This window comes from Kogia breviceps, chromosome 3, assembly GCF_026419965.1.
Source record: "Kogia breviceps isolate mKogBre1 chromosome 3, mKogBre1 haplotype 1, whole genome shotgun sequence".
Classification (NCBI taxonomy): Eukaryota; Metazoa; Chordata; class Mammalia; order Artiodactyla; family Physeteridae; genus Kogia; species Kogia breviceps.
The window spans coordinates 19,552,943-19,574,093 of NC_081312.1; the positions used below are offsets into that span (position 1 = coordinate 19,552,943).

At 33.3% G+C, this 21,151-nt stretch overlaps 1 non-coding gene across 1 annotated transcript; it reads left to right on the plus strand.

The window, feature by feature from the left end:
* Positions 1 to 463: 463 nt before the first annotated feature.
* Positions 464 to 570, plus strand: LOC131754213 (U6 spliceosomal RNA). The gene has a single exon (XR_009335243.1). It is a non-coding gene; the product is annotated as a U6 spliceosomal RNA (small nuclear RNA).
* Positions 571 to 21,151: the final 20,581 nt, after the last annotated feature.

Here is a 21,151-nt window from a genome sequence, read left to right on the forward strand (position 1 = left end):
ATACAGAGAAATCTCTTGCATTTCTATACAGTAACAACAAAAAATCACAAAGAGAAATGAAAGAAACAATCCATTTACCAGCACATCAAAAAGAATGAAATACCTAGGAATAAATCTATCTAAGGAGGCAAAAGACCTGTACCCAGAAAACTATAAGACACTGATGAAAGAAATCAAAGATGACACAAACAGATGGAGAGCTATACCATGTTCTTGGATTGGAAGAATCAATATTGTCAAAAATGACTATACTACCCAAGGCAATCTACAGACTCAATGCAATCCCTATCAAGTTATCATGGCATTTTTCACAGAACTAAAATAAAAATTTTAAAATTTATATGGAAACACAGAAGACCCCAAGTAGCTAAAGCAAACCTGAGAAAGCAAACAGGGCTGAAGGAATCAGGCTCCGTGACTTCACACTATACTAAGAAGTTACAGTCATCAAAACCGTATGGTAGTGCTCACTTTGGCAGCACATATACTAAAATTGGAATGATACAGAGAAGATTAGCATGGTCCCTGCACAAGGATGACATGCAAATTCATAAAGTATTCCATATTTTGTGCCCTTCCTCACCATCTGGGCACCCTTTGCTCATCAGCTCCAAAGGAAAAGCTATGGGTCAAAAGCACAATGTCTGGCACTCAATGCTGAAATGTGATTTTTCACGATTAAAAAAAAAAAAGGGTATGGTACTGGTACAAAAATATAGATCAAAAGTCTTTTTAAAATATAGACCAATGCAATAGGCTAGAAAGCCCAGAAACAAACCTACACACGTATGGTCAATTAATCTATGACAAAGGAGGCAAGGATATACAATGCAGAAAAGACAGTCTCTTCAATAAGTGGTGCTGGGAAAACTGGACAGGTACAAGTAAAAGAATGAAGTTAGAACTTTCTTTAACACCATATACAAAAATAAACTAAAAATGGGTTAAAGACGTAAATGTAAGATCTAATGCTATAAAACTCTTAGAGAAAAACATAGGCAGAACACTCTCTGACAAATCGCAGCAATATATTTTTGGATCCACCTCCTAGAGTAATGAAAATAAAAACAAAAATAAATAAATGGGACCTAATTAAACTTAAAAGCTTTTGCACAGCAAAGGAAACCATAAACAAAATGAAAAGACAACTCACAGAATGGGAAAAGAATATTTGCAAATGAAGAGACTGACAAGGGATTGAACTCTAAAATATACAAACAGCTCATGCAGCTCAGTATCAAAAGCACAAACAACCCAATCAAAAAAATGGTCAGATCTAAATAGGCATTTTACCAAAAAGGACATACAGATGGCCAAAAAGCACATGAAAAGATGCTCAACATCTCTAATTATTAAAGACATGCAAATCAAAACTGCAGTGAGGTATCACCTCACACTGGTCACAATGGGCATCATCAAAAATTCTACAAACAATAAATGCTGGAGAGGGTGTGGAGAAAAGAGAACACTCTTGCACTGTTAGTGGGAATGTAAATTGGTACAACCACTATGGAGAACAGTATGGAGGTTCCTTAAAAAGGTAAAAATAGAACTACCATATGACCCAGCAATCCCACTACTGGGCATATACCTTGAGAAAACCATAATTCAAAAAGAGTCATGCACCACAATGTTCATTGCAGCACTATTTACAATAGCCAGGACATGGAAACAACCTAAGTGTCCATCTACAGATGAATGGATAAAGAAGATGTGGCACATATATACAATGGAATATTACTCAGCCATAAAAAATGAAATTGAGTTATTTGTAGTGAAGTGAATGGACCTAGAGTCTGTCATACAGAGTGAAGTAAGTCAGACAGAGAAGGACAAATATCACATGATATCACATGTGAAATCTAAACAAAAGTGATACAAATGAACTTATTTACAAAACAGAAACAGACTCACAGACTTGGAAAACAAACTTATGGTTACCAAAGGGGAAAGGTGGGTGGGAGGGGTAAATTAGGAGTCTGGAATTAACATATACACACTAGTATATACAAAATAGATAATCAACAAAGACCTACTGTATAGCACAGGAAACTCTACTCAATATCCTGTAATAAGCTATATGAGAAAAGAATCTGAAAAAGAATAGCTATACGTACATGTGTAGTTGAATCACTTTGCTGTACACCTGAAACTAACACAATATTGTAATTCAACTATACTCCAAAATAGAGTAAAATTTAAATTAAAATAGCATTAGTCTTTAGGAAATACAAATCAAAATCACAATGAGATACCACTTCATACCCACTAGGATGGCTGTAATATGTAAATGGCAAATAACAATTGTTGGTGAGGATGCAGAGAAACTGGAACCCTCATACATTGTGGGAGATGTAAAATGATACAGCCACTTCAGAAAATAAAGAAATTGGGGCTTCCCTGGTGGCGCAGTGGTTGAGAGTCCGCCTGCCGATGCAGGGGACACGGGTTCGTGCCCTGGTCCAGGAAGATCCCACATGCTGCGGAGCGGCTGGGCGCATGAGCCATGGCCGCTGGGCCTGCGCGTCTGGAACCTGTGCTCCGCAACGGGAGAGGTCACAACAGTGAGAGGCCCGCATACCGCAAAAAAATTAAAAAAAAAAAAAAAAAAGGAAAAGAAAATAAAGAAATAATATCAAATAACCCAGCAATTCTATTTCTAGATATCCATATATATCAAGGAGAATCAAAAACATACATTCAAGCAAAATTTGTACAGGAATGTTCATAGGAGCATTATTCATGTCAGCATACAAACAGAGACAACCCAAAATGGCCATCAACTTATGAATAGATAAATAAAATGTAATAAATCCATACAGTATTTTGTTTAGTATTTATCCATAAAAAATACTGATTTGGCCAAAAAGTATTTAGCAAAAAATGAAGTGTTGATACATGTTATGATGTATCTTGAAAACGTTATGCTAAGTGAAAGAAGTCATGTATAAAAGGTCACATAATGTATGATTCTATTTATATGAAATGTCCAGAATAGACAATACCATAGAAATAGAAAGTAGATTAGGGAGGGGTGAATTGGGAGGTACCAGGTTTCTTTTTACAAATATTTATAAAAATATTCAGTGATGCAAACACTCTGGAATTAGACAGTAATGATGGCTGTACAACAATGTGAGTATTAAAAAAAACACTGAATTTACACCTTAAATGATTTAAACTGTGAATTTTCTGTTATATAGACTTTGCATCGATTAAAATGGTATTATTTTATAGGAGACATAGTTAAATTTAAAATATAAATGTATGTAAATGGGTATATATTTCATTATTTTATTAATTTATTAAAATTTAAACCATGGAACAGAATGAACAAAATATGATTAAGGTTCAATATTACCCTTTATACAGAAAATATATATTTAAATAATTATGGACAATGCTTTGTGTATGCTGATTTACTATCTATAGTCTATCACTTTTATAAAGTTGAGCACTTTTACACTTGAATAATGCTTTCACATATTCCATTTATTGGGCTGAGAAAGATCTAATTCCCATTGCTAATTCACTTCAAAATAAGTAACTGAATAACTATAGATCTGAGGTGATAGTACACAGCAATGCAGGAAAATAAGCAGATATTCTCTCTTTCCTTCCCATACACACTTTTACAGATTACCTCTCCCAAAAACATCTGCTGTCACTGCTGCTTATCTGATCCTCCTTCTCACACCAACATCCATTTTTCAGTCCATAGGCTTCTGCCAGAACTGAATTCACCCAGCCCTGGGGTTGGGCAGGTAACTATGGTCTGGGAAATCAGAGCAATACAATATGCTGGTCCCTGTGATTAAGTCATGGGTGTATGTGTCTCAATTAGAGGAATTAATTGCAGTTAACATTTTGCTTAGAATGTGACACTATCTGTGTTTTCTAATACTATAGATACTAGCCTTATGTAATAGTTTAAATTGAAATTAATTACATTTAAATAAAATTAACAATTTAGTTTCTTAGTCACACTAGCTACACTAGTCAAGTGCTTAATAGCCACAGTTGTTGGATAATGCAGATAAAAGAACATTTCCATCATTGCAGTAATTTCTATTGGACAGTATCACTATATAGTATTTCTATTGGATATATAGTATGGTATTTCTATAGGATAGTACTACTATAGTTTATCTAGACCAGCAATATCCAGTGTTAGTATAAGGGTAGTTTAAAATTGTCTAGTAACCACATTTTTAAAAGGAGAAGAAAAATATAAAATATGTTTTAATAAAATATTTTATTTGACACAGTAAATCCAAAATAGTATCATTTTAAACAGATTATCAATGTAAAATTGTTAATGAGAGATTTTTGTATTCATTTTTCACAGTATCTTCAAAATATGCTGTGTATTTTATACCTAAAGCATATCTCAATTTGTATTAATCACATTCCAGTTGTTTAATAGCCTCTTGTGACTAGTGACTAGTATTGGACAGTGTAGATCTAGATGTTATTGTTGGATTTCTCAACCTTAGCATTATTGATATTTGGGGATGGATAATTCTTTTTCTTGGAGGGCTATACTGTATGTTGTAAGATGGTTAGTAGCACCTCTGGCCTCTACCCACTAGATGCCAGTAGCCTCCCGACCCAGTTGTGACAAACAAAATATATACAGTCATTGCCAACTGTCTCCTGAGGAGCAATCACCAGGCCAGTATCACTACTCTAGGGGAAAATTTGATCTCCTTTCTTCTGGGAATGCTGGCCCAAAGAATGAAATAAGCCTAGAGCCATCAGGCCTACCAAGTGGAAGCTGAGTATGAAGCCAACAGGGCAGGAGCCAGAGTACAAAGATGGGAAGATAGGAGTACCAGTGACATTTTTTTAGTCACTTGATCAAGACTCACCTGAATGCTATTGTACCTCTGGATCTTTCAGTGACATAAACAAATACATTTCTTTCCTTGACCTAAGCCACTTTGGTTTTTCTTTATTTGGCAACTGAAATAATCATAAACAATCTCTCATTACAATCTAAATACGCAAAATGAACACACAAGTATTTCTACTTCAAAAACTGAGATGATTAATCCTTCCTCCCATATGATTTATGATAGATTTCAGTATCCTTCCAAGAGTTACCACAGACAGAATGGAAGTTATTTTGCCTGCTTTATATTTCAGATAAAAGTATACAACTGTAAGCCTGGGTATAATTCTTTGCTAAGGTATCTGCATTAACTCAGTCCATTGTTAACAAAATCTATTCACCAAAATTCTATGATAAAACAGGTTGCTTGTATAACCTGAATTGACTATTGCTTTATTTTGATTCCCATAATTTTCAAAAGATGAAAATTATGCACCCAATGTGGCAGTTCCCCCTGGGAGTAAAATTGTAGTATTCTTTATGTGATTCGATTCACTTTTATCTGAGCCTTACTATGTTACCCTCAGATGGTTCTAAAAAATAGAGATGTAAACTGAATAAAGCTTTAATAATGGAGTGAACATGTATCACCTTCATTTTGTGGTGTTCTAGGAAAAACACTGGATTTTTCTCTAATGGGTCTGTTTGATTATCATTAAAAAGTGAAAACAGTTGTTAAGAATCCGCCTACCAATGCAGGGGATACGGGTTTCAGCCCCGGTCTGGGAAAATTCCACATGCCACAGAGCAACTAAGCCCAAGCGCCACAACTACTGAGCCTGCGCTCTAGGGCCCATGAGCCACAACTACTGAGCCCGCGTGCTGCAACTACTGAAGCCCATGCATCTAGAGTCTGAGCTCCACAACAAAGAAGCCACTGCAATGAGAAGCCCACACACCGCAATGAAGTGTAGCCCCCGCTCACCACAACTAGAGAAAGCTGTCCCACAGCAATGAAGACACAACGCAGCCAAAAATAAATAAATAAAATAAATAAATTTTTTTTTAAAGTGAAAAAGCTTCTTTGAAATAGACTTAAATAAAATAATAATTATTTTAAAAAGTAAAGGTGGATAAAAGTGTGACTTCTACAAAGGAAAATTTATCTTAATTAAATCACTTCTTACCTCAATGTCAGGTATTTTACCTCAATTACGATTTTTTCTCCACATAAACTCTACCAGTACTTTCATGTTACATATACTTCTCAACATATAAAATTTGAAACCACTTTTCAAAAGTTACATTAGAAATAGGAGTATTTCGAATAAGAGGTATAATGTGTCACTTTTTCTTCTTAAACTTGATATTATCTACCACAGGCCAGCACACTTTGAGGCATTTCATTTCTTTGTTCATTTACTTATCCTTTTTATAGAAGAAAGTGAATATGCAAATAATTTTTATAGAGTTCTGACCAGAAATAGCCCTTTAGGTATGTTCATGGTCCCAAAAGAACTAATGATAAATACAACAAAATTAGTAGAACATTTCTTTGCCATAGAAAATGCACAAAATTTTGCAGTGAAATAAAATCATGTCATTCCAGAGACTTTCACAATAGTTAAGAAAAACTTTTGGTTATTTCATTCTGAAAATCGACCTGCTTTTTTGGAATGACTTAGTGAAAAAAATAAGATATATCTAAAAAATAAAACATTTTTATGTGTTTAGTAATAACTGAAATAAAAGTGGTACCATATTACATGTTTAAGGAAACTCCTTTTTGAAAACTAAAATATTATTTTTGTGTGTGTGGTTTTTTTTTTTTTTTTTGCGGTACGCGGGCCTCTCACTGTTGTGGCCTCTCCCGTTACGGAGCACAGGCTCCGGACGCGCAGGCCCAGCGGCCACGGCTTACGAGCCCAGCCACTCCGCGGCATGTGGGATCCTCCCGGACTGGGGCACGAACCCGCGTCCCCCGCATCGGCAGACGGACTCTCAACCACTGCGCCACCAGGGAAGCCCTAAAATATTATTTTTTAATTGCAGTAAACTACACATAAAATTTGCTAACTTAACCACTTTTAAGTGTATTCAGTGGCATTAAATACATTCATATTGTTGTGCAATCATCACCATCCATCTCCAGAACTCTTCATCTTGCAAAGCTCAAACTCTATACCCATTAAGCAATAACTCCCCATTCTTTTTCCCCAATCAACCCCTGTCAAACACCATTCTACTTTCTATCTTTATTATTTGGACTATTTACTCTAGGTACCTCATGTAAGTGGAATCATATAGTATTTGTCTTCTTTTAATTGGTTTATTTCACTTAGCATAATATCCCCAAGGTTTATCCATGTTGTAGAATATGTCAGAATTCCTTCCCTTTTTAAGGTTGAACAATATTCTATTGTATGTATATACCCCATTTTGTTTAAGCTTTATCTGTCAATGGACATTTAGACTGCTTCTATGTTTTAGTTAATGTAAATAATACTGCTATAAACATGGATGTACAGATATATATACAAGAACCTGATTTCAATTATTTTGTGTATATATTCAGCAGTGGAATTTCAGGACCATATATTGATTCTATTTTCAATTTTTTTTAGGAAGCACCATACTCTTTTGCACAGCAGCTGTACTGTTTCACATTCTCACCAACAGTACACAGGGGTTCTAATTTCTCTTCATCTTTTCCAACACTTGTTATTTTCTGTTTTGTTTTGTTTTTTCACATAGTAAGCATCCTGATGAGTATGAGGTGGCATCTCATTGTAGTTTTTTTTGTGGTATGAGGGCCTCTCACTGTTGTGGCCTCTCCCATTGAGGAGCACAGGCTCCAGATGTGCAGGCTTAGCGGCCATGGCTCACGGGCCTAGTTGCTCCACAGCATGTGGGATCTTCTTGGACTGGGGTATGAACCCGTGTCCCCTGCATCAGCAGGCGGACTCTCAACCACTGTACCACCAGGGAAGCCCTCATTGTAGTTTTGATTTGAATTTTTCTAATGATTAGTGATGCTGACCATTTTTTCATGTGCTTATTGACCATTTGTATATCTTCTTTTGAGAAATGTCTATTCTAGTACTTTTCCTATTTCTGAATTTTTTTGGTTGTTATTGTTGAGTTTTAGGAGTTCTTTATATACATTCTAGATATTAATCCCTTATCCAAAATATAATTTGTAAATATATGCTCCCATTCTGTGGGGTGCCATTTTACTCTGTTGCTAGTATATTTGATGCACAAAACATTTTTGGCTTTTTAAAAATTTTTCATGATATCCAATTTGCCTATTTTTTCTTTCATTGCCTGTGCCTTTGGTGTTAGATCAAATGTCATCAAAATTTGGCCCTATTCTTTTTAGTAAGAATTTTATAGTTTTAGCTCTCATGTTTAGGTCTTTGATGCATTTTGAGTTACATTTTTTACAAGGTGTTAGATAATGATCCAATTTTATTCTTTTGTATATGGGTACCCATTATTCCTTGTACCATTTGTGGAAAAGAGTATCCTTTCCTCAGTGAATTGTCTGACACACTTGTTGAAAATCATTTGACTATCTATGCAAGGATTTATTTCTGGACTCTCTGTTCTATACTATTGGTCCATATGTCTGCCTTTATGCCAATGTCACACTGTTCTGATTACTATAGCTTTGTAATGAGCCTTGAAATCAGGAATTGTGAGTACTCCAGCTTTTTTCTTCCTTTTCAAGATTATATTGGCTATTCAAAGTCCACTGAGATTCCATATGAGTTTTAGGATAAGTTTTTATATTTCTGCAAAAATACTTTCTGAGATTTTGATATGAATTTTAATATTATAGATCACTTTGGGCAATAATTTTATCTTAATAATGTTAAGTCAATCAATGAACATGGAATGTCTTTCCATTTATGTATTCTTTAATTTCATTCAGTAATATTTTGCAGTTTTCATTGTAAAAGACTTTCACCTTTTTGACTAAGCTAATATCTAAGTATTTTATCATTTTTGATGCTATTCTAAATGGAATTTTCTCAGTTTCCTTTTCATATCATTCATTGTTAATATATAGATATCAACTGATTTTTTTGTATGTTGACTTTGTCTTCTACTTTGCTTAATTCATTTATTACTTCTTACAGTTTTCTGTGAAATCTTTAGGGTTTTCTAAATATAATATCATTTAATTTGTGAAGAGAGATAATTTTCCTCTTCTTTTCCAGTTTGAATGCTTTTTTATTTATTTTTCTTGCCTTGATGTGGCCTAAACTTCCAGTACGATGTTAAGCAGAGGTAGTAGAAACAGGAATCTGCCTTGTTTCTGATCTTAGAGAAAAGTTCTCAGTTTTTCACCATGGAGTTTGATGCTTGCCATGCTTGGAGTTTTCTTGTGTGTGTGTGTGTGTGTGTGTGTGTGTGTGTGTATGTGTGTGTGTGTGTGTGTGTGTGTGTGTGTGAGTTTTCATATATAACTTATATTACAGTAGTTTCTGTCCATTTCCTCTTTTGTTGAATATTTTTATCATATAAAGGTGTTGAATTTTGTCAAATGATTTTTTTGCATCAAGATAATCATGTGGTTTTTGTAGTTTGCTAATATGGTGCATTACATTGATCAAATTTTGTACATTAAACCATCCTTGTATCCATAAATAAGTCCCATTTGGTAATTGTGTACAATATTTTTAATATCCTGCTAAATTTAGCTTACTAGAATTTTGCCCAGGACTTTTGTGTTGTTGATTAAGGATATTGGTTTGTAGTTTGTTTGCTTGTTTGTTTATAGACACTTATAGTGTCTTTGACTGACTTTGGTGTTAAGGCAAAGCTGGCTTCATAGAATGAGTGGGAAAGTGTTTGCTCTTCAGTTTTTGGAAAGTTTGAGAAACATTGGTTTTATTTCTTAGATGTTTGGTAGAATACAATAGTTAAGCCATCAGGCCCATAAGTTTTTCTGTGTTGAGATATATTTTATACTGATTCAATCTCCTTAATAGTTATGTGTCTATTAGTATTTTCTATTGTGTTGTTATTTAGTCCTGGTAGGTTATATGCTTCTAGGAATTTGTCCATTTCATCCAGGTTATCCACTGTGTTGGTGAAGAATAGCTCATAGTATTCTTTATAATCCTTTTTTTTTCTTTCTTTTTTTTTTTTTTTGTAGCATAAGTAGTAATGGTCTCACATTTCTGACTTTGGCAATCTGGGTCTTCTCTCTCTTTCTCTCTCTCCCTCTTTTTTTTAAACCATTTAGCTAAAGGTTTATCAATTTTATTATTTTAAAAGAACCAAACTTTGGGTTTTATTGATTTTCTCTATTGTTTATCTATTCTCTATTTTGTTTAGCTCTGCTTTAATTATTTTGTTTACCTCTGCTTTTAATTATTTCCTTTCTTCTGCTAGTTTTGAAATCAATTCATTCTTCTATTTCTTGTTTTGGAGTTGCAAAGTATGGTTATTGATTAGAGCTCTTTCTTCTTTTTTAATATGTTTATAGCAATAAGTTTGACCTTTAGCACTGCTTTCACTGTGTCCCTGAAGTTTTGGATGTTGTGCCATTACTCTTTAAATATTTTATAATTTTCCTTGTAATTTTTTTCTTTGATGTCTTCACTGTTTCATGCTGTGTCTTGTTTATTTTCCACAAATTTTCCAGTTTTTCTTCTGTCATTGATCAAATTTTATCTTGTTTTGTTAAAGAAGTTACTTTGTATGATGTCTTTCTTTTTTAATCTATTGAAACTTATTTGTGGCCTAACATATGGTCCATCTTGTGAACTTACTTTTTATCACTTTAATTATAATGATTCAAGAATCATTATCTTATAATTTAGTTTTGTTTTTTGTTATTTATCAATCAAGAACTGATACTTTCTCCATTTTTTTTTTTTTTTAGGACAGTAAGTAATATTTCTTTATAAAACTTCAGTTTTCCATTATGGATATAACATCCAAAAGTTTTGGCTGTTATGTAAAAAGCAATAAAAACTACTAAGGCATTAACTGATAATTCATGAGTCTTTTAATAGTTAATGGGATGTTTAAAAATCAAAACCCTTTATGAAGTAAAGTTTTAATAATGAGATAATAGGGAAATTGCCATTTTAAAATAGGTATTTTTTTAAGGTAACATCCTAATATAACATCAGTTAGGTTGATATTCATTGTCTTAGTCTATTCAGACTACCATAACCAAAATACCATAGACTGGTGGCTTAAACTAGACCCATTTATTCCTCACAGTTCTGGAGGTTGGGAAGTAGAAAATCAAAGTGCTAGAAGATTCAGTGTCTGGTGAGACCCCACTTTCTTGTTCACAGAGGGCCATATTCTCACTGTGCCCTTGGATCACAGAAAGAGGGCGAGAGAGCCCTCTGGGATATCTTTTATATGGGCACTAGTCCCATTCATCAGTGTTCCACCTTCATGACCTATTTACCTCCCACTTTCTGATACCATATGTGGAAGGTTAGGGATTCAACATATCAATTTGGAGGGACACAAATATTCAGCCCATTGCATTTCACAGCCTTTAGATAGAGAATAAATTTTGTATAAGATGAATTTTATTATGACATTTACATAGCAAACCTGGTATTGTATGGCAATGGGGTTCAGGTATTAAAGATTTCTCTATAAACTTGAAATACTTTGTGTAAAAATGTGATAAAGTGCATTTCTCAAACCAAAGACTCTAGCTTAATGGTACATCAAATTTACTGTAAGTAAATGAAGGAGTCTATTTTAAAATAAGCCTGCTGACTTTGAAACATTTTTAGGTCCATACGTTATTAATTCAGGTTGCAAGTTGCGTTCATTTGTTGATTTGTTGTTGCTTTGATTTTTATTGTGTCTTTTCCCCTTTTCAAGGTTTAAAGAAAAATCCCTGACCACATATCAAATCCTATTAAACAGATAATCCCTTTAACAGGAGTCATTAAAATAGACTAGCTAGCTGGCAACATTGCTTAAAATGCCTGTGGTTATTTGGCATTCTGTGTTAACAATGATTGTTTTAGCAGATGTAAAAACTTTTATGATGGAATTTGATAACAACCAAAAAATCTACAATATTCTTACATATCAATGTACTAATTCAAAATACATTTTTGTGTTTCTTAGATGTAAGCAATACTTACTATAAAGTTTGCTTTTAAATATGAACAAAATAACTATATCATTTTCCTATTGAATACTAAATATTTTTAATCCTGTGTATATATTGAAAACCCTAGTCATAAGCAGAGCAGGTGATCATATACATTGCCTGAATAAAGAATTACACATGACTACAATTATTTCCTCCACCAGCCTACTGTCAATGGCTCTAATTTACAATTTTAGAACTATCACTTGTACTCTCAAAGATGTTGCTAGCTTAACATTCCTCATTTATTCTCCAGAAACATCAAGAGTATTAACATTATAAGCTATTATTAACTGTTAACACATTTGAGCTCAATTATTTTACCCAATACAGCACATTTTGATTGAGTGCTTACTTTTTATGATAAGGCACATGCTAGGCACTTGGGAATATTTTCAGGTATGGTAAATTGAGCAAACATTCCTCTGGAAGTGAGGTGTGCATTCAGATAGGTTTGATTGCAGGAATGGGGGAGATATTAAATAAATGTATAAATCCACAGCTTGACACTTTTTCCAGCCTTCTGGTGAGGACAACTAGAGTTATTAAGATCATGTGTAAATCTAAGCTACCACAGGATTGTCAAAGGGAAAAAATAAATAAAAATAAAACTTTAGCAATTTCATCATCGACAAAACTTTTGTGGTCACAAATTTTGTGCACAATTCAATTCTGGGGATATAAAACAATATAAGAAAAAGCAAGAAAGGAACTGCCATTTGTCCAAAGTCTTTATATGTTAGCAAACTTTCTGAAAACGTTGCATATTTACTACTTAATTTTAAAACAATCATACACAAGAACCTAAGGTTCAGAGAAATACAAATGTCACTGTATAAACATTTAACAATTTGAACTTATATAAATAATTTCTAGGTATTGATAGAACAGCAAACTAAATTTATCATTTTATTCCTTTAGAAGAATTTAAGAGAAAAACTATCCTATGATTTTGCCCCATACTCTATTTTCACTGAAGAAAAAAGTATTTAAAAATAACTCTTTTGTCTTATATGAGATCTAATTGGAAAAACATTTTAAAACCAAAGGAAAATGTCACCAAGTGACTTGAACACCTGTACTAAGATGAAAACTTAATTAGCATCAATAATTGTAAACCAATTCCACATAAAGGTTAAACATTCTGGGTTCTTCTCTCAAGATTTTCAGGGGTATGCAAAAAAATGAGGACAGTGAGGTAGTTATTTTCATTTGATTTTGTTTTTTCACCAAAAGGTTTGTAGTTATATTACTTAGAAAACTGATGCTGCTGTGTTTCTTAGGTCTGCCATTTATATTAAATAATCTCATCAGAATAAAATATTTCACAAATTTTAATAAAACTGATAATCAGGTATAGAAATCTACAGATTTTATCTTTTAAGAATATGTTATTATTTATACTACCTTAATCTTATATCTTTTAAGAATATCTATGTACATATGTATGTACGAATGCATCTCCCTACTTACATTTAAATCTGTCTGTATCTTTATTAGGGTGTTGCTGACCTCCTAATAATATTTTTGCATAAAAAGTTTACATTATTCCCCATCAGACTGCCCATAGCACAGCTTACATTGGGATAAAAGTGTTAACAAACTTTCTGGTTTTCCCCTATGAAATATCTATATCTAATAAAAATTTAGAAGAATAAACAAACTCAAACAATGGATTTTCAAAAACCAAAAGCTAGAAAAAATGTACTTCTTCTTGTGAAGACATTTTATTATTTTTTTGAAAGTGACATTTTGAATCCAGCTTATTGTTTCACCCATTCTCCCTCCTTCTCACTATTTGAGCCTAGAAAAAGAAAAAGGAAAGTGACAGAAATGTTCCAAGTAATGGACTTTCAAAGAAACAACTGTGGGATGGTAAATAGTAGAGTCAGAGATTTGGCTCCTTGTTTGGAACACAATTTTCTAAAAGGAAGCTTCTAGATGTCCTTCCATCTCCAGAAAAAGGGGGAATATTGGTACCTCCAGCACAGTTCATTGCTGCTGTTACCTGGAGAATTTTGAATGGGTTTTGAGATTCTCTGAGAATACAAAAAATAAATAACAAACAAACAAAACACTTGACTTTGTCTAATTCATTACAATCTCACTAAGACAGGAAAAAATTTTGCGTTAAATATAATGGGTGTTAAACAAACCAGAACATATTTTTAATTACTAAAATAACAGCTATAGCTATAGTAATTCACATTAGGTATGTACATGAGTTGGATGAAAGTGAGAATTATACCATTGAAAAGCATTTTATTTTTAAAAATTTAAATGATTTAGAAATGTAAAGTAGAAAAATCTGCTATTCTTATTCTTAGTGGATTTGTATGTTTTGATGGTGGTGCACCCTCATGTATATTTGTGGGAGGAGGGAGAAAGAGAAGCAAGAATGGGTGTGGCAGTATAAACTGACTAATTGATTTTTGTCTTACCAATTTTCTTAAGCACGGAATCTTCATTATGTGAAATATTCTCACAGGATATAACTGGAGGCATTAATAAAAATCACATATAAAGCACCAAATAAGAACCTGAAGCTTTGTCAGAGTTTTCTATTTTCCAGTGAGGTATATTATAGGATGAAAGCTAGAGACAAACTAGCATACTGGATAGACTGATGATCTGACTCAAGTTATAGATTGGAAGAGGCTGCAGCAATCAATGATTCCAAAAAGTGAGGTTCCAAAAAGTTAACTATTTGGCCTGATTTCAGGCAGAATCTAATTTGACCAGTTCAGGAAAAGTTATTAAATCTAGTTTAGAGGTATTTCTGAGAAGAGTATGGTTTTTTCTTAAGTGTTCTGCAACCTAAATGCTTAAAAGCAATGTTTCCCCCATGAGGGAAAAAAGAATATTTTATCATCCAGCTCGAGCCATTTTTCTTCTACATTTTTCTTGAAGTATGATGTAGTAAATATTTATTTGGTAATACTTTTCAAGCTTCACATAGAAGAAACCTTATCATGTCTAAATTCGGTCTCTCTTAACTGATTCCTAGGAGATTGGAAAGAGCGAGGGCAGAAAGGGAAGGATGGCCCAGGTGCATAAAATAAATTTTCCCTTGAAAAGAATAAGACCCATTTTTGCTGCTCCTAGAAACGTAAATTTTAAGTATTTTTGCTCACAAAAGCGAGAGATTTTACCTTTTTGCAAATAAGCTTTCTGAATTAATTCATCTATTTTCTGCTTCTGGGATCATTTTATTGAATCTTTGGATTTAAGCTCCAAGGAGTGATGAGTTTCAAACCAATAACATATTTTAAATGTTATGCATAAAAGAAAACATTTAAGCTCATGGAATAGTTTTTGAATAAATTGGAAATGTTTCAGCATTGATCCAGCTTTATATTCCCTTAAAGTACAAATTTATCTCACCTTCTAGTTTTTCATGCATGTTTCTAGTTGAGGAAACAAAATGGTTCCAACACATACAGAATTATATTTACGATATGTCAGCTATCATATTCACAATATAGAAAATCAAATATGTCAAATCACTAAAAGTTCTATGATTCAGAATGGTGAGTTTTATATGCATTCAACAGTTTTTGGTAAAACTTTATGATTAAAAATAATAAACAAATTGGCTTCCCAATAATTCTAGAAACGTAATAGATTTAGCTTATTATCTATGTATGCTTGTTAATTTTTGGCATCAATGTTTTTAACAAGCAGGTTGGAATGATTGGTGTTACATCCATTGAAGATTTAAGTGATTATCAGCTTTCTATTTCAGTGAAGAATGAATGCGATGATTATTAAGGTCAATAAGCTATGGTTATTGGCCCTCATAGCATGCCATCTAACAGATGAGACAGTCATATAAATTGATAATTATAATAGATTGTAATATGTGCTATATAAATATACACACACAAAAGCTTTGCAAGCACAAAGAAGGCAGTGAAAGAGGAGTATTCGGTTCACTGGAAGCTTTGCTAAGGAGACATTTCTTGAAATAGGTTTGGAAGAAATGATGCTTATTTAACCCACTTCTTTCTCTAAAACTCTCTTACTCTACTCCTTCCTGCCTACAGCCTATATTTTAGTTGCTTCCCTAAATGTGTCTTCTCAGATCCTCCAGAATGACCACAGATCATACTTGACACTTTTACAGCACATTTGCACATATGACAGTATATTTGAGTTATAATGTCAATCTGCCTCATCACACTGACATTCTTGATGACCACAGTAAATTTATGCAGCAACAGCATATGAAACAATGTCTGTGCTAATGTTAAAAATAATGGATGAATTAATTAATATATTATTGGGTTGGCCAAAAAGTTCATTTGGGTTTTCTGTAACATTTTATAGAAAACCCCAAATGAACTTTTTGGCCAAGACAATATTTTCCCAGATGGAGCACTGGGGGAAAGGTCATTCCTGAAAGCTGTAATAGCACCTACAAAATGCAATGAAGAACATAGCAAGAATTATTTTGTGACCCTAGAACTTAGTATGGTTGGAAGTTCCTTACCTTATTCTACTTTATATTCCAGAATATTTAATAGCTTCTAATAGTGTATATAATTTATATATTTGTTGTATGTATTTTTTTAACCCAACTACAATTCAAGATAGTCAAAGTAAGGATCTAGCTCTCTTTTGTTTTTTCTTGTGCCACCAGAGCCAAAAATAATGTCAAAGGTGATTTCAGTTGGACAATATTAGAACTGAAATTCAAATGCATGTCTCAGTTATTCATAAAGTAACTTTCCAAAACCAACATTCAAAAATAGACATAACAACTAATGATGTTCTTCATAATTTATTTAAACTAAACACTTGTACATTAAGAATTTTCCACCTTCAAAATAAATTATAAGTAATAATAAAGCATACAAAAGTGAACGAAGTAGAATATATTCTCTTGAGTTAATCATGTTTTACCACGTAATTCAGACAATTATGGATCCAGTTATAAGGTGGAGAGATATTAGTTATGACCGATCTAAGAAAGAACTATGGAAGCACAGGATTCAATCCTGTTTGGGATGATTGAAAAAAGGTTTGTGGATGAGATAGCATTTGAGCTGAGATTTTGAAAATCTGCTTTCTTTATAAAAGAAAATTATAATAACAAATAAATATATGCTCTCTAAGGTTAGCACTGAAATAATTTATACATGATAAGAGATAGTTGTTGATATATTTGCAGCTCACATGTTTATCATCTGAGGTTCAACATTCAGTTATTTTACCTGACAACATTATTCTTGTCTCAGGAGTGACAAATAAGGAGTACCCTGTGGAAAGACAAATCATGAGAGATAGAGTCTTGCCTAAAATTTTTAACTTCCCATGCCTCAGTGGATATTCTCCCTGCAGTGAAAACTTTGTAAGGCATGGGTTTTACTTTTGTTTTCTAAAGAAAGATGGTAGTTTCTTTACAAAGAGTAAATTTTTAAAAACAGAAACATGGCATAGATATTTCAGCCTAAAGAACATCAGACACAAATGCACAACTGTGCCAAGAAAATATTGGCAAATGGAGGATGATTCCAAAGTTATGGTGTGGTATAACTGTGATATTGTGTAATGGGAAGACTGGAAAAGTAGACAAAGGAGTGGATCTTTAGTGATACTGATATGTTGGATTTGCTTAAACTATCTATGGAGAGTTAGGAATATGTGTCAATTTATCTGCAGGATGAATTGGAGAGATCAGAAAATAGAAGCACAGATCCTCAGGATAATATTTTAGCAGGAAATTATTGCCCTAACTAGGGCAACAGAAAAGAATAATGGGTGTAAGAGTTCTGAATGGGTTCTATAAAACTTAAAAACGATAAAGTCACAGAAACACTGAAGAATAGAACGAGGTGTGGCTTGGCTTCTTCTTCATTATACCTAGTAAACTCCAGAGAGACAATATGAGCATAGAAAAGACGCCAGGGTTAAATGCTATTATAAAACTATCTCAAACTATCTCAAAAATGTATATAATAATCAGATGAAGTTCTGAAGATCCATCTGAAATAACCAAATCCCAACGTAACGTGGCCAATCAAAATCACAGACACTGTGAATCTGGTAAAGAATTTTCTTTCTAAAATCCACCCAAAAGATTTACTGTTAAGAGTAGCAAAATTAACTTGAAAAGAAAGAGGGTGCATGGCTTAAAACCCCAAATATGTAAATCCATTCCGTATCTTAATGAAAATCTTAGTAATGGAATAGGAATAAAAACAATGATGGACTACAATAAGATGACTGCTCAGATATATATCTATACATCTCATGTTTGTTTGACTTTGTTTAACTTCACTTATATTTTGACATGCAAACACTTCATGGGTAATTAACTGTTGTTCTGTTGTTTGTAAAGTTTTATGTACACTGAGCCATCTATATTTCTTTTTTTGCTTTTATAAATAGAAGAGCAATCATCAACCAGAGGTGAAAATAATTATTCACAGATATTTTTTCTAGTCATTTTACTTTAGATTTATGTATTTACCCTTTCTAAGTGACAAACTATTTTGCAATATGTTGCCAGATAGGAATCCAGCACTATATTTTCACACTGGTTAGCTTTAGCTTCAACATCATTATCCAATATTCTATACCTCCCTCGTTGAACTCAGGTACATTTTTGTTATATAATAGCTAATTTTAAAAACACTACCAAACAATGTTATTAATTGATAAATTAAAAAGACCATTCAAATGAATATGTTGAGCATATAGGCAAGACCTTACAAGAAAAAATTTTGAAAGGCTATCAATCTTTTAAAAATATTCAACTTCATTATGCTAATGGAGAGTCTATTTAATCTTCCAGAAAGTATTTACAGCCATTGAAATGCTTTCAATCTTTGTGCCCTTTTTCTTGAGAGGAGGGGTGGATTTTTTTGTTTGTTTTTGTTTTTGTTTTCAGTATGCGGGCCTCTCACTGTTGTGGCCTCTCCCTTTGCGGAGCACAGGCTCCGGACGCGCAGGCTCAGTGGCCATGGCTCACGGGCCCAGCCGCTCCGCGGTATGTGGGATCTTCCCGGACTGGGGCACGAACCCGTTTCCCCTGCATCGGCAGGCGGACTCTCAACCAGTGCGCCACCAGGGAAGCCCGGGGTGTTTGTTTTTAATTGGAGAAAGAAGGGGTCATTTGGCTTCAGAAGAAGAAAAGAAGTAGCCAAGCTGAGGAAGATGGAATTTAAGTAATGCTATCTCATTTTCTGATCCTAGACATTTCTTTGGTCTACTATGGATATAAGAGAAAGGACTTCAAATGGACAGAACTATTCATGATGGACTTTGGAGCCTATTGACATAGCAAAGCAGCTTTGAGGTGCAGATGACAGGGTGGGATAAGGGACCGCTCTGACTGCCTTCTAGGAATCTAGCAGCCTCCAGAGGATTGGGAAAATTAGGCAAAGCCAAAGACCACCCTTGGTAGACCCTCATTTCTCACTCTGCCCAGTGGAAGCAGAGATTTTCTATCAAGCGCCTTAGTAGGAATAGGAATAGAAAAGGGAGAATAAAAGGTTACTTGGTAGGTACATATGAAGCCAACCCTTGAGAACTTGAGCAAAGAAGTGGGTTCACTTTCTCAGAGGCCAACTTTCTCTTTTAGCATATTGGCTAGTGGAGGCTAGAGCCACCACAGTTTTGTCTTGAAGTCAAATACTATTTTATTTTGTAGAAACAGGCTAATAGGTCTTCGATATCAAGGTTAAATTTGAAGTCAAAGAAATAAAAATGAAATAATGGGTAATCATAATGGCTAATATGGTTTGAGCTTTTATTATTTTGCTAGACATTGTTCAATGCACTGTGACTATAATTCACTCTTCTCATATCCTTATATGGAAATGACCTTCTTAAAATATGTGACCACTGTAGGTTTGGGGTGGACAAATTCCAACCAGATATCCTTTAAATATCTATAGTAACCCTAATATACAGAAAATTTAAGAACATAATTGAGAATCACATGAAGCAGTAAATAGACTAGTTGAATCCGTCAAATAGTAGAGCTACCTAGGTTGGTGATACTCATTTTAATCTGACCTGAAAATTGGGTAATGAGATGGCTTTTATTCTCGAGCATGTGGGTTTCTACCTTAACTTTTAGAATTTAAAAACATAGTAACTGTATACAAAAGCTTCACTTGATACTTTTATAAGAAAAACATCTCTTTAAACGGGGTAGTTTTATGAAAAACTGAAAGTTTCTAATAATGTGAAACCTGCATTTCTCCTATGTTGGAGCAATTCCACTGCTGGGTATCTACCTTAGATAAGTAAATACTTATGTTCACATGAATTCCATACATAGATGTTTAGAATGGCTATATTCATAATCATCCCAAACTGAGAACAACCCAATGTCCTTCAGTGGGTGAAGGGATAAACACACTGTGTTCATCCATATGATGGAATAGTAACAGTGAAAAGGAAAGAATGATTGAGAAACAAAACAACATAGATGAATCTCAAAGGCACTATGCTAAACAAGTAAACCTGTCTCAAAAAATTACATACTTTATGATTTCTTTTACATAACTTTCTAGAAAGCAAAACTATGGTGAGAGAGAAGTTTGGTGGTTTCTAGGGGTAAAGACTGGAGGGAATGTGTGACTAAAAAGGGCAACACGAGAATATTGGAGAGTGTGATAATGGAAATTTTCTGTATCCTAATTGTGGTAGGGTTACACAAATTTATACATGTGTTAAAATTCATAGAACTATAGATCACAAAAGAGTCAATTTTATTTTACATTAACTTTAAATAAAGTGTTTTTTTTTAACTAAAAACTAAAACTGAAAACATTGTACTGATAAGTATGATTGTACTGATTGTATGATTGTACTGATGAGTAAATACACAAATATTTACTTAGGAATGAGCAAATTTTAAACCAGGAAAATTTAGAATTGAATGAAGAAATATTTGAGAAAAACAAATACTTTATTACTTTCCTGGAGATAGGAATCTATTCATCTGAGATAAATTAAGTACAAGTAGTTACTTTAAGAAAATCTGGCCTATATTTAATGTAATATATTCATACCTATAATTTCAAATATGTTGTTTAGTAATCTATTAAGAATTTTTATTCTAATTTGAAATATTATGTTTATACACAGCAGTAGAATGCTCCTAATAATTTATTTTATCATATTTATGAATTTATTGTATTTTTATTAAT